We start from the raw sequence: 12542 nt of genomic DNA on the forward strand, positions 1-12542 counted from the left end.
CGACCGCAGGGCTCAGCCCAGTCACAGACCCGGACGCAGGACCTGGGCCCCAGCCGCCTCTGCGGCCCCATCTGCCCTCACGGCTGCCTGTGGGGTCAGGTGAGGGTCCACGCTGAAGGCTTCCCACACCCTGGACTCGGGCTGCCTGGGAGGCTCGGGGCTGCTCCTGGGCCCGGCGGCAGGTCTGCCGTCAGCCTCCAGGCAGATGGGGCCCCAGCAGGCGCCAGCTCACAGGGCCTTACCCTTCGTGTTTAACAGGACCTGTCACAGGTGAAACAAAATCGAAAGCCGGGGTCGCTGGGGAGATGACCAGAGACACGTGGACGGAGGTCGTCTGAGCCCCAGACCTCAGAAGCCGCCGACCCCGCCCGCCTGTCCTCCAAGCGGCATCTCCTGGGGAGGCTCAGCCCAAGCTCCAGCCGGCCCCTACAGTGCTCACGGGCTGCCCGGGGGCTCAGGGGGCTGGCCTCGGACCCCGAGGGGCGATCCCCCCCGACGGCGCTGTGCACCCCTCACCTCCTCTCCCCCCTTCCCCGTCCTCTCCTCACCCCCGAAGGAAAGTCAGCCCCACGAGGGCCCAGAGGGGTCCCAAGGCCCAAGCACACCCTGTGCTGTACAGGCTAGGAGGGCATGGGTCACGCAGCGCCCGCCCGGCTCAGGGGACGGCGGGAGGGCCAGCAGGCCCCGCCCCTGCCCGTCTGCCTCGCCATGTGTTTCCCTCCTCGGGGTCTGTGTCTGCCTCCTCCTCCTCTGCCCCGCCCCTGGGGCCCACCCTCTGCCCGGTCCCCGTCTCTCTCTGCCCCGGAGCCTGCTCCTGGCGGGGGGGGTGTGGGGGACATGTTACCTGGGGACGCTCACCTTCTTGAGGTCCTCACAGGACCTGCTGACGGCGGGGGTCGGGGTGTGGTGCAGCCTCCAGGTTTGTGATGAGCCCCCCAGGGTCTCCCAGCAGAAGGCCTGCTGAGTGAGGTAGCGGAGCCCAGACCCCTGGAGTAGCTGCTCAGGCCTCTGACCGTGGGCCTCCCTAAGCCACCCTGGAGGAGCTCCCTGGCCACGGAATGAAGCCCCGAGGCGCCCCGTGTGTGTGCGTGCGTGTGTGTGTGTGCGCGTGTGCGTGCGCACGCGTGTAGTGGGGTAGTCCTCCCTCGGGAGGCTGACAGAGGGCCCTGGGCTGTCTGCACCCGCTAGAGACAGTCCTGCTGTCACCCCAGCTGCCGGTTCCTCTGCTCTGGTCACAGCGGTCCGGGACAGCCCAGGACAGCCACTGCCATCAGAGGGGTCTGTGCGGTCCGAGCCCCTGGTGGACTGCCAGGTGCTCAGGCCAGCAGCAGGGGAAGAGGGGGTTTCTGTTCGGACGACTGATGGCACACTGACCCTCAGGGGTGCCCAGAGCCCCTCCACACACACACACACACACACACACACAGCACCATGCAAGCGTGCCTGCTGCCCACCATCTTCTGCGCACAAATCACTCTGAAGCTGTGCGTTTTGGGTCCCCCTAAAGAGCCCGTGCTTTGCCATGACTGCAGCCTGGAGGCCTGGCTTCTGGAAGTTAGACTGTGTGCGTACAAGTGCTTCCCTAAGATGCTTTTATGGCCAGGGTGGGCACTTTTTTTTTTTTTTTTTTGTGGTACACGGGCCTCTCACTATTGTGGCCTCTCCCGTTGTGGAGCATAGGCTCCGGACGCGCAGGCTCAGCGGCCATGGCTCACGGGCCCAGCCGCTCCGCGGCATGTGGGATCCTTCCAGACCGGGGCACGAACCCGTGTCCCCTGCATCGGCAGGCGGACTCTCAACCACTGCGCCACCAGGGAAGCCCAGGATGGGCACTTTTAATGTCTGCTTTGCAATTTTCCATTTCCATTTTCCTGCTGGCCCCATTCCTCAGAACCTGGGGAACTCTGCCGGGAAATGGTGAATCGTACTGCCTATACGTTAGACCTCAGTTAGTAAATCAATGAATACACACAGACATAAAAAACAAATTTTTAAAATTAGAGGCTATAAACTGGTTGTTAGCTGATGAGATTAAAATTATAATTACAGTTTACGTATAAAACAGTGACCTTGAGAGGATGCCCAGAAAAGATCAACCTCAGCAATGAGGCCAAAGCTATCTTCAGAGGAAAATTCTAGTCTTCAATGTTCTCTTTATTTGCCAAGACACAATGCAGATTAGGTCTCTTAAACTGAGTATTCGGACCAAGACGGTAGAAGGAAAGTGTGCACAGGAAGAGGTGATGAGAATGGCAGCAGGGTGTCGTGCTCTGGAGGGGCAGGCAGGGTGATGGCCAGTTGCCCCCATGTGTCCATGCTCATCCCGGTCACTCTGCCCTCCAGCCTTCACCTCTCCACTCACCATGCACAGGAGAACTTACATGGACCAGGCTGCATTTCTCTGTTTTGAACATTTTAAAGAAGAAACAGATATTTTCCATCTCCCCTCCCTCGCTGCTGTGGAGCCGGGATCTGGAGCCATGTGGACTTCCACGGGTCAGGTCCCAGCCACTCCACAGGACAGGCAGGACCCACCCACATGGTGCCGAGGACCTGGGGGATGCAGTGAGCCGTTTCGCCTGAGGTCCACTAGCCGAGGTCGGCATGGCCTGAGTCTTCCGGATTTCCAGCCACATACGGAGGGACTGGGTGGGCAGAGAGGGAGCGTGGCTGGACCAAGCAACTTTGGGCGGCGTGGACGGAAGTCTGGGGATGCAGGCTGTCCTCGGGCAGAGGCCGGGAGGGCCCCTCACCTGATGCGCCCTGGACAGAGGGAAGAGAAGGCAGCTTCGTTCCAGGCCTCCACAGTCCAGCCTGTCCAGGACGCCTCCAGTCTTAGGGGTGGTGTCTCGGGGCTGAGCGGAGCTCAGTGGTCCTTTCCCAGATTGGGGGGGCTTCTGATGACTGGTCATGACCACCAGTGCTGTTCCCATTTCAGTTCTGACCAGACAAGGAGCTCTAGCAAGCATGTTATTTATTTCCCTGGAATTTCTAGAAAATTCCAAAACAAGGACAAAAGGGGGGAAGAAAACAGAAGAGGTAAAAGCAACGAAGAAAGACAAAGCTATCATTCTTTACAGGTAAAAAGTCTCCCGGCAAAACCACAGAGGAAACTAGAAAAACAAGTGAATAATAGATTTTGGAGCTCTGGGAGATAGCAGGCTACAAAATAAATACACAACGGCCAGTAATGTTGTTCTTGTTTCTGTTTTTATTAATAGATTTCAGCATAGTTGCAAGATCCATTACAGTAGCAACAAAAAATGTGAATACATATGACTGAAATTTATGAGAAAGACGTGCAGAACCTGGGTAGAAAGGTTAGACACCATAAAGACAGTTCTCAGCAAATTTATTTTTAGACTGAATGTCTTTTCAACCAAAACATGAAGGAACTTGGGGGAAAACGTTCCACAATGATTCAAACATTCATGTTGGGGAAAAAAGAAAAAAATCAATGGGCAAAAATGGCCTAGAAAATATTGAAGAATGGGGTGGGGGAGGGGCAGGACCGCCATCCCCGTGAATCACGGAAAACCTGGGATCTGTGGAGGCCCCCTCCTGCCAGGAGGGTTCCAGAGCACCCAGAAGAACCCAAGAAGGTTGTGCAGGAATGAGATGGGGGTGGCCAGGTGTGCCTGCAGTTGGGAGAGCTTGGGGCCTCGTCATCCCCTCTGCTGCCACGTGAATGGGTGCAAGAAAGGAGGTGTCACCGTCCACTGCCCTCGGTCTCTCCTCCTGTGCTCCAGGTGCCGCTAACCCTAACCTCTCGTCCTTCATCATTAGCAGAGCCCCAAACATTGGCAGGTCCATGTCCCAGTCTTCCTAATGGGCAGCTGTGGCCCCATGACTACGTTCCGGATAACGGGTTAAGCAACAGTGCTGTGTGCGACTTCTGGCCCACGCTCTTGGGAAGGGTGCCAGTTGCCCTTCCACTGTTTCCTCCCCCCATTGCTGGAATACAAATGTGATGGCTGGACCAGGAGCAGCCATCATGGATCATGAGGTGAGTGAGTAGAAGCCATACACAGCTGACCACCAACCTCCTTCAAGTCATTGCTTGAGTCTCACCTCCTCCTGGTGCCACCCCAGACACCCCATTTAAAATTTCATCCCCCAGACCCCTTCTTTGTTTGCCTCTTAATCAGAGCTCTTATCGCTGCCTCTCCTCTAGAATGCACACTTCAAAGAAGCAGGGATTCCTGCCTCCTTATGGCACTGCTAGGCACCAATACACATTCACTGAATGAGTGAATGAATGAATGAATGAATGAATTGCTACCAGGTAAGTGTGAGGTGGTGGCAGACTAACCTGAGACGTGGAGGGAAAGCAAACTGGAGCACCCCTGGGGCCTCCTCGTGAGCAGAAGGGCTGGGTCCCGCCCCGGGCCTTCCTGGGTCCCCAGCCCCACCTCCGCCCTCCCGGGGGCTTCTACCAGGTAGAATTCTGAGGGAGGCCATCGGCCTGACCTCCTGGGACTGAATGGCTGGACCCTGGTGGCCAAGAGGCCAGAGGTGGAGGTGGAAATGCCCACCAAATATCCAGGGCTCCCTCCCTCGGGACCCTCCCCGTGGGAGGCCTTCACCCTCACTCACCCCTGGAATCTTTGGTCCTGGCCTTCAGCGGGCATCCTCAGTGGTCCCCAGGCCACCGCCTGGTGCTGGGGTGGTCAACCTTCCCACACCAAAGCCAGATCTCCAGCATCCCTGGCCTGTCCTTCCCCAGACCAGGCCCCGGGGCGCTGAGCCCTGGCGCCTGGGGTGGGGTCTCCAAGGTCTTGTAAGGAGACCCCGAGGCTGCGCTCTTCTGAAGGGACCATTGTGGCTCCTGGATCAAGGTTTCCGTGTCTCACGGCAGGCAGGGGACCTCGGCGAAGGTGGGCACTGCCTCCGCCCGCTGCCCGACGGCTTTCCCTGGTGCTCTCGTCCCCGCCGCGCTCCCTGCTGCCCCGCCCGGCCCCCGGCGCCCCCAAGGCTCACACCGCCCCCGCCCACTCCCGGGTCCTTGACAGCTCAGGTCCATCCGGCCTCCTCCCGCAGCGCCCGCCCCGCCCCGCCCCGCCCGGCCCCGCCCCGTCCCGCCCGCGTCCCCCGCCCCGCCCGCTTCCCCGCAGCCTGCGCCGCGCCCGCCCGGACCCGGAGGCTGGGGCTGGCGCTGGGGCCACCATGTCCCAGCGCTTCGTGGTGACCCCTGCGGCGGGCGGGGCGGGGGACGCGGGGCCCAGACCCGGGGGCGGCGGCAGCCAGAGCTCCAGCTCCTGCCAGGGGCCTGACCCGGACCCCGCAGCCTCCCCGGAGCCGCCGGGGATGGACGCGCTGCCCATCCTGCGCTACAGCCGCGAGCCAAGCCGCTACGGTAGGTGCGGGCAGTCCCCGCGGGGCGCGGCTTCCTCCGCGTCGGGGCGCGGAGCTGGGTCGGGCGTCGGGTGGGTCTCAGGCGGTGGCCGGTGGTCGGGCGGGAGGGCTGCCCAGGCGCTGGCCTTGGGGTCGCTGCGTGGTGTCGAGCTGGTGTCCACCTGGTGTTGATCTGGTACTGCACGCCCTCCGCGCTCTCCCCGGGGACCTTGGCGCTAACGCCCCCCATCAGCGGTCTCCCTGTGGTGGGGCTTGGACAGGAATTTGAGTCCTGGGCCGTCGTCTGCGGGGACTGGCTGGTGACAGCCCCTGGCGCCCTCTGACCTCATTGCTCCTGGAGCGCAGGGTCCAGGCCAAGTCACATTCCGGTGTGTGTGGGGAGGGGGCTTGGAGACCACCGAGGAAATGGCCGGTTCCTCCTGTCTGGTCGATATCCTTGTGTGACTGCACAGCCCTCCCGTCAGCCCCTCGCTGTGTCCTTCCCCGGTGCCCCCACCCCTGCCTTTAATCACTGAACTTCTACCTGCAACTCACCTTCGGTCGCAGAACCCTGAGGAGGGTGATGGGCGTGGGACACATGCCTCCATCTGATCTGCTCTGAGCTCTAGGTCAGGGGCGGACTGGACACTTGTCACCGCTGCTGGTTCTCAGGTCACCCTCTTGGCCCCGGGAGCCATTTCTTGGGCTCCAGGAGGGGTGCGTGTGGCACCTGATGAGTGACCTGTGGTCTCAACCCCAGAACCGGAGGGGACCCTCCCCACGGCACCCCTCAAACAGCCGCCACGGAGGGCACTCCCCAGACGGGCTGGGCTGTCCAGCTCCGGCAGACCCAGGAACCCTGTGAGCAGGTGAGCATGAGTCAGAGCAGTACGTTACTTTTGGGGTGCCCTGCAGGGGTGCCGTGCAGCATTCGGTCTGTCCTGAGGGAAGTAAGCGGCTTGACAAAGGGAGCCCGAGCGCGAGTCCCGGTGAGAGTGGTCGGCAGCCGTGAGAGGCGCCAGGTCTCCTGGACCCTGAGGGAGCCGATCCAGGCTCCCCCAGGACCCCAGCCTGGGCTTGCTGGCCCCCCACCCTCCTCCCCAGAGGAGCCAGGGACTCCGCGGGCCGCAGCCTTGCCTCTTGGCTGGACTCCCGGCGGGCGCCACCCTGCTTGGGGCTGCTCCGCCCCCCAGCAGGGCCTGGGTCAGGCCGACCCTCCAGGCCCTCCTCGCACCTCATTGCCCTTTCTGGCCCTGCTGCTTTGCCTGCCCTCGGTGCCCAGTACACTGGCCTGAGCCCCTGGGGACGCCCTCCGCCGGGCTCTTGCTGTCTTCATCTTCACGCTGATGTGTAAGGAGGGCATCACCCCGAGTCCTTGACGTTGCAGGTGGCAGAAAGGGGAGCCCCCCGCCCTAGGACTCCCCTCACACCCCCACACCTCTTCTCGTGGGGCGGCTGTCGGAGCTCAGGCTTCCCTCCTCCCTGCCCCTCCCTCCCCTTCTGAAGCTCAGGGCGGGGGGACCCCACCGGTTCCCCGGTCCGGCCCTCGGGTGTGGAAACTGTGCTGAGCCCGCGGCCACTGCCCGGCTGCCTGGCCAAGGACAGCGGGGCTCCAGTGGTGCAGGAGTTTTAGGGCACGGTGCCAGCCGAGGACCAATCAAGTGATTTTCTGTCATTCCCACTATGTGAGAACAAAGGACCTATTATTGGATGCTGCTATTAAGACAACGTAGGCTAAGTTTAAAAAAGCGAATGCGGGTTGTTGGCACACCTTGGGCCAGAGCCCGGAAGCGGAGTGGAGGCACCTGTGCTGAACTGCCCCTCACTGCAGGTGTGTGCTGGGTGTCGGGGCGGGGGTTTCTCATCCTCGGGAGACACCCAGCCTCTCAGCGCACAGGCTGAGGCTGTGTCAGTAGCCCTCCCTGGCCTCTTGGCCGCTCACGACCCGGAGGGGGCCTCCAGCGGGTCTGGTCGCCGACTTGGCTGAGCGCGCGGGGCTGGAGGCGCGTGGGGCAGCTGAGGTGACCGCACGGCCGCATCCCAGGAGCGGCCCAGCCTTGGGCGATGAGCAGTGTCACAAGTGGTCTGGGAGGACCTGGGAGTGAGTGTGGGGAGCCAGTCCTCCCCCCCGTCCCGGGGAAGGGATGCTGCGCAGAGACGCCAGTGCAGTTCGCTTCGTGGGATCGACTGGGTTTCCACACCCCCTCCCTTCTCCCGAGTGCCTCGCACCCCGAGGGCCACACCTCTCGGAGGTCAGCTTGGCTCCCCAGGAGCCAGATTCCCCTCGGCCACCTCCACGTCTGTGTGGCCTGGGGCAGGCTGCAGCTGAAAGAGACTCTGAGTGGAAGGTTCTGGAAGCAAGGGCCGAGGCCCCACGCTGTGGCTCAGAGCCAGCGGGCAGCAGCCTGTCACTTCCGTGGGGGCTGTCTGGGAGGGGGTCTCCGCCTGGGCTGACGGGGGCCCGCGGGAGGCTGTCTGCACTGCACTGGCCAAGGGAACACGAGGACCAGCCAGCCTGTCCCTCTGGGCGGCAGGAGCTGAGGCACCCGGTCTGGTCAGCCGCTGCCCTCACCTGTCAGCCCACAGCTGCGCAGGGAGGAGGGGACTGCGGACACAGCAGGCCCTCTGCCAGGGTTCCCAGCAGCGCCCGTCGCATGGGCACGGGCCCTAGGAGCCTCTGTCCTGCCTGGTCCGGGCCCCATGTCGCAGTCCCGATGTCAGCGGGGCAGGTCTGCAGGCCTGGGGTCTGGGGGGACAGGGGCCTGAGGCTCTAGGAGAGGCAGGGTGGGGGGGTGCTGGCCAGGGCCCCCCCGCCCCGGTGTCTCCCGCCCCCATCCTGCCCTGGTACAGGCCGGTTTCCACCGGGTCGGATTCGGGTTGGCCCTTCTGGTCCTTCTGAAGCCGGGGCTGTTATGCTGGTGGGGCCGGAGTCCTGCAGACCCGCAGGGTTATGCCTGGAGGGTTGTAGTGCAGGCCTCTCGCTCTGAACTGGAGGGCGTGTGCTTCGTGGTGTCTGTGTGTGTGTCTGTGTGTGTGCGTCCTTGTGTGTGTGTGTGTCCGTGTGTCTGTGTGTACTGTCTGTGTGTGTACTGTCTGTGTGTCTGTGTGTCCTTGTGTGTGTGTGTGTGTGTGTACTGTGTCTGTGTGTCTGTGTGTCCTTGTGTGGGTGTGTGTACTGTGTGTGTACTGTCTGTGTGTCCTTGTGTGTGTGTGTACTGTCTGTGTGTCTGTCTGTGTGTCCTTGTGTGTGTGTGTGTGTGTGTACTGTGTATGTGTGTACTGTCTGTGTGTCTGTGTGTCCTTGTGTGTGTGTGTGTACTGTCTGTGTGCCTGTATGTGTGTCCTTGTGTGTGTGTGTACTGTCTGTGTGTCTGTGTGTCCTTGTGTGTGTGTGTGTGTGTACTGTGTGTGTGTGTGTACTGTCTGTGTGTCCTTGTGTGTGTGTGTACTGTCTGTGTGCCTGTATGTGTGTCCTTGTGTGTGTGTGTGTGTGTGTGTATATATGTGTGTGTGTGTGTGTTGGCTGTTCATTGATCAGTGGGTGAAGAGTTGACCTCTGAGCCCTGGGAGCTGCTCCGGCTGGAGACCTGAGGACCTGACGCCTCCAGCGCAGGGGCCCCAGCTTGGAGGATAAAGCTCCTTCATGAGGTGGGACCCGGGGGACCCGGTGACAGGAAGGGGACGCGGCCCAGAGCCGACCTCAGGTTCCGCCCGCTGTCCCCCTCTGCCAGGCGCCGGGAGGGAGGCCCTGGCCCCGACACTTCTGTCCGTGGGGAGCTGCTCCCCTGTCACCCTCTGTGACGGGCCCTGTGCCGGGCGTGGACCCGGGGAGGGCCCACCTCCCGCCCTGACGGTGCGTGTGTGCCTTCACACGGCTGCACATGTGGGTCGTGCCTTCATCCAGGGCGTCGGCCGTAGTCTCTGCTCAAGGTGCGTTTCAGGGAAGCGACCTGTTTCTCTGGCTGCATCGGAGCTTCCCTTCGGGAGCGAGGCTTCCTGCTTGCTGCTGCCGGGAGCCGGGAGCCGTGTGGGCGGTGGCGGCCCAGCCCCGCCAGGCACGCTCCATCGCCTGCGGCTTCAGGATTTTCCCAGAGCACAGCCGCCCATTAACGTGTAAGCGCCTGCGCCCGGGAGCAGCACTGCCCAGAAGGAGCAGCGACTCGCAGGCTTGTGGCTCAGCGGCTGAAGGGCGTCCGCCCAGGGCTCCCTCCCGCAGCTTAAACCACCCCGAGGCGCGTCCCTCGCGTCTCTGCTTTGCTACCGAATGTTCAGCTCAGGTCTCTTCCGGGGACGAGGGGGTGAGGCGTCATGGGTTTTGAGGCACCAGCTCCCTTTACGCATCACACTTTTCTTTAAGTAGAAGCTTTAATACCCAAATGAGAGAGCCAGGGCCCAGTGTCACAGGCAGCGGGGCAGGGCCTCGGCCCCTGACGCCTGGGTGAGCCTGGCTCCCAGCATCCACACTGCCCGTCCTGCACGTGGCCAGTGCACACCGGAAACAAACATGAGGGTGTCGTGTCGGGCGGCTACCGCGATGTCCTTCACCCACCGGAGGCTGCGAGGACAGGCCAGCTCCACAGAGGGGGGCCCCTGCAGCTGCCCCACTGCCAGGACTGCCTTCCTGCTGCCCTGCTGCCCTGTGCTACCCGCCTGGCCCCCAGCTGCCCTGCCCTCGCCTCCTCCCGCCCGGCCTCTGTCCCCATGAGCAGGGCTGTGCCTGCAAACATGGGCTCAGGCTGGCGTTCTGGATGTGTGTCCACCGTGCTGGCTACTGGACCAATATGTTGGTGGGGGGAGGGCGGTAGAAAGGTAACTACAAACATAGGGTTGAAAAACGCAACTGTCAAAGGACAGCCCACACTTGGGAGGAAACCTTTGTAACTCACGTGTCTGATAAGGGATTAGTATCCAGAATATATAAAGAGCTCCCACAACTCAACAACAACAAATCCAACCGGTTAGAAAATGGGCAAAGGTCTCGAATAGACGTTTCTCCACAGAAGACATACGAATGGCCAGTAAGCATGTGGAAAGATGCTCGATGTCGCTGGTCACCAGGGAAACACAAATGAAAACTACAACCAGATACCACTTTTTACCCATTTGGATGGCTGTTATAAAAGAAAACAACAGAAAATAACAAACGTTGCCGAGGATGTGGAGAAATAGCAACGCTTGTGCGCTGCGGATGGGAATAGAAGATGCTGCAGCCCCTGTGGAGAACAATTTGCCGGTTCCTCCGAAAATTAAACATAGGATTACCACCTGACTTAGAGGCTCCACTCCTGGGGGTGCACCCAGAGGAACTGGAAGCGGGGGCTTGGACAGACACCTGTACACCGTGTTCACAGCAGCCCCGTGGAAACAGCCCAGGTGTCTGTCGATGGACGCGTGCGTGCATCCACACCATGCGGTCTCTACGTGCGATGGGATGTGATTCAGCCTTAAACAGGAGGGTCGATCTGACGCCTGCTGCAACACGGGTGAAGCTTGAGGACATTATGCTCAGTGAAATGAGCCAGACTCAAAAGGACAAACCTTGTAGGGTTTTGCTTAGGGGAGGTCCCCCGTGCAGCCAAATCCATAGAGACAGAGAGCAGGATGGTGGGGGCCAGGGGCTGGGCCAGAGGGAGCGGAAGTCAGTGTAAAATGAGGACGGAGGGTCTGTCTGGGAAGGAGAGAAAGTTCTAGAGCTGATGCTGGTGATGGCTGCATGACCGCGTGAATGTACTTAGTGCCGCTGAGCTCTGTGCTTTTAAATGGCTGAAAGTGTTGTTTTCTGCCATATATGTTTTACCACAATACAAAAAAATACCCAAAAAATGCAAACAGGAGAGAAGGGCTGGGCTGAGAGGAAAACTCAGTTCTCCCCCAGGCCCTGTTCCTCCCACAGAGCCCTGGCCTCTCTCTGTCTTCCGGGAGAGGCCACATTGATTAAATCAGTTCACACCACGCAGGCTCTCCCAGGAGTGGTCCTTTTTAATCGAAATTACTCTCTGCAGGGTGCGAGTTCAGGCCTCTTACCAGTGTGTGTTTGTCCAGGGACGTTCCTGTTTCAAGTGACCTCCTGTGTGGCCCTTCCTGGTCCTGGCAGGGGAGGGGGCGGCAGGTCAGGACGACCGGCTCCGCGTGGGCCTCGGTCACCCAGCGGGAACGGGAGGGCGTCCCATCAGGCGCCTCCCCCCACCCCCCCGATGCCCGGGGTCTCTGCGGACTGGCCCCTGTTAGCTCCAGGGCTGCCCTCAGCAGGGCAGAGTCCCCCCACCCTCTCCCGCTGGCGGTCCCCAACCACAGACAGGGCCGGCGGCCAGATGTCCGGTCGCAGGAAGGGCGGGTGCTGGGCGCTGGGCACTCTGGGGCTCTCGGCCTCTGGGTCCTTTCTCGCAGCCTCAGCGGTTGTCGGTCCTCTGCCCAGCGATGGGGAGGCGCTGCTGCCCGCTCGGGGCGCAGTGAGCCTTCCTGCTCAGAATCGGCCTGGGGGGCTCCGGTCCCAGCTTCGTGCCCTGGAGGGGCCTGTGCGCCACACGCCAGGTGAGACCCAGCAGGCGGGCGGTGCCCTGGGTTGACTTGTGTGCTGTGTCTTGACCTCGGGCAGGGAGCGTGCATGCATGCGTGCACACGTGTGTCTATGTGCTCCTGTGTCTCTGCGTGCACGAGTGTCCATGTGTGCACGTGTGTGTGTGGCGGCAAGGCCCCTGCGAGGGGCTCAGAGCCCACTGGTCCAGGCAGCCTTCCCCTCCCGCCATCCAGCCGCCCTCCGACCTCTGTGGGGCTGGCCGGTCCTTCCGGGCGGCCTCTGAGTGAGGCAGGTGTGTGGCGCCGGCCTCCCCGCCTCCCTGCATGGAGCTCAGGGAGCTGGCGGGGCCCTCGGGTGGGAGAGCGGGACGGGACCCAAGAAGAGTTGGGGAGGTTCACGCTCACACGGCTCAGAGCATCTCTGGCTTTTGGGGGAGGGATGCTTGGGCTTCCACAGCTCCGTGGGCGGGCTCACCTCCGGGGCTGTGGGGACGGCCGCCCTCCAGGGGGGCTGCCGGGGGTGCTGGAGGCTCCTGGGGCAGGCGGGGCACACACCGGGCCTCCCTCGGGGGAACTGGCATCTCCTGATGCACAGGACCGTGCCCTCCTCGGCCCCTGCTGGCCTCCCCCAGCGCTCAGGACCCGGCACCCATGCTGCGGTGGGAACGGGTGGGTAAAGTCTGTTTTCTTCT

Source organism: Hyperoodon ampullatus (assembly GCF_949752795.1).
Source record: "Hyperoodon ampullatus genome assembly, chromosome: 4".
Taxonomy (NCBI): domain Eukaryota; kingdom Metazoa; phylum Chordata; class Mammalia; order Artiodactyla; family Ziphiidae; genus Hyperoodon; species Hyperoodon ampullatus.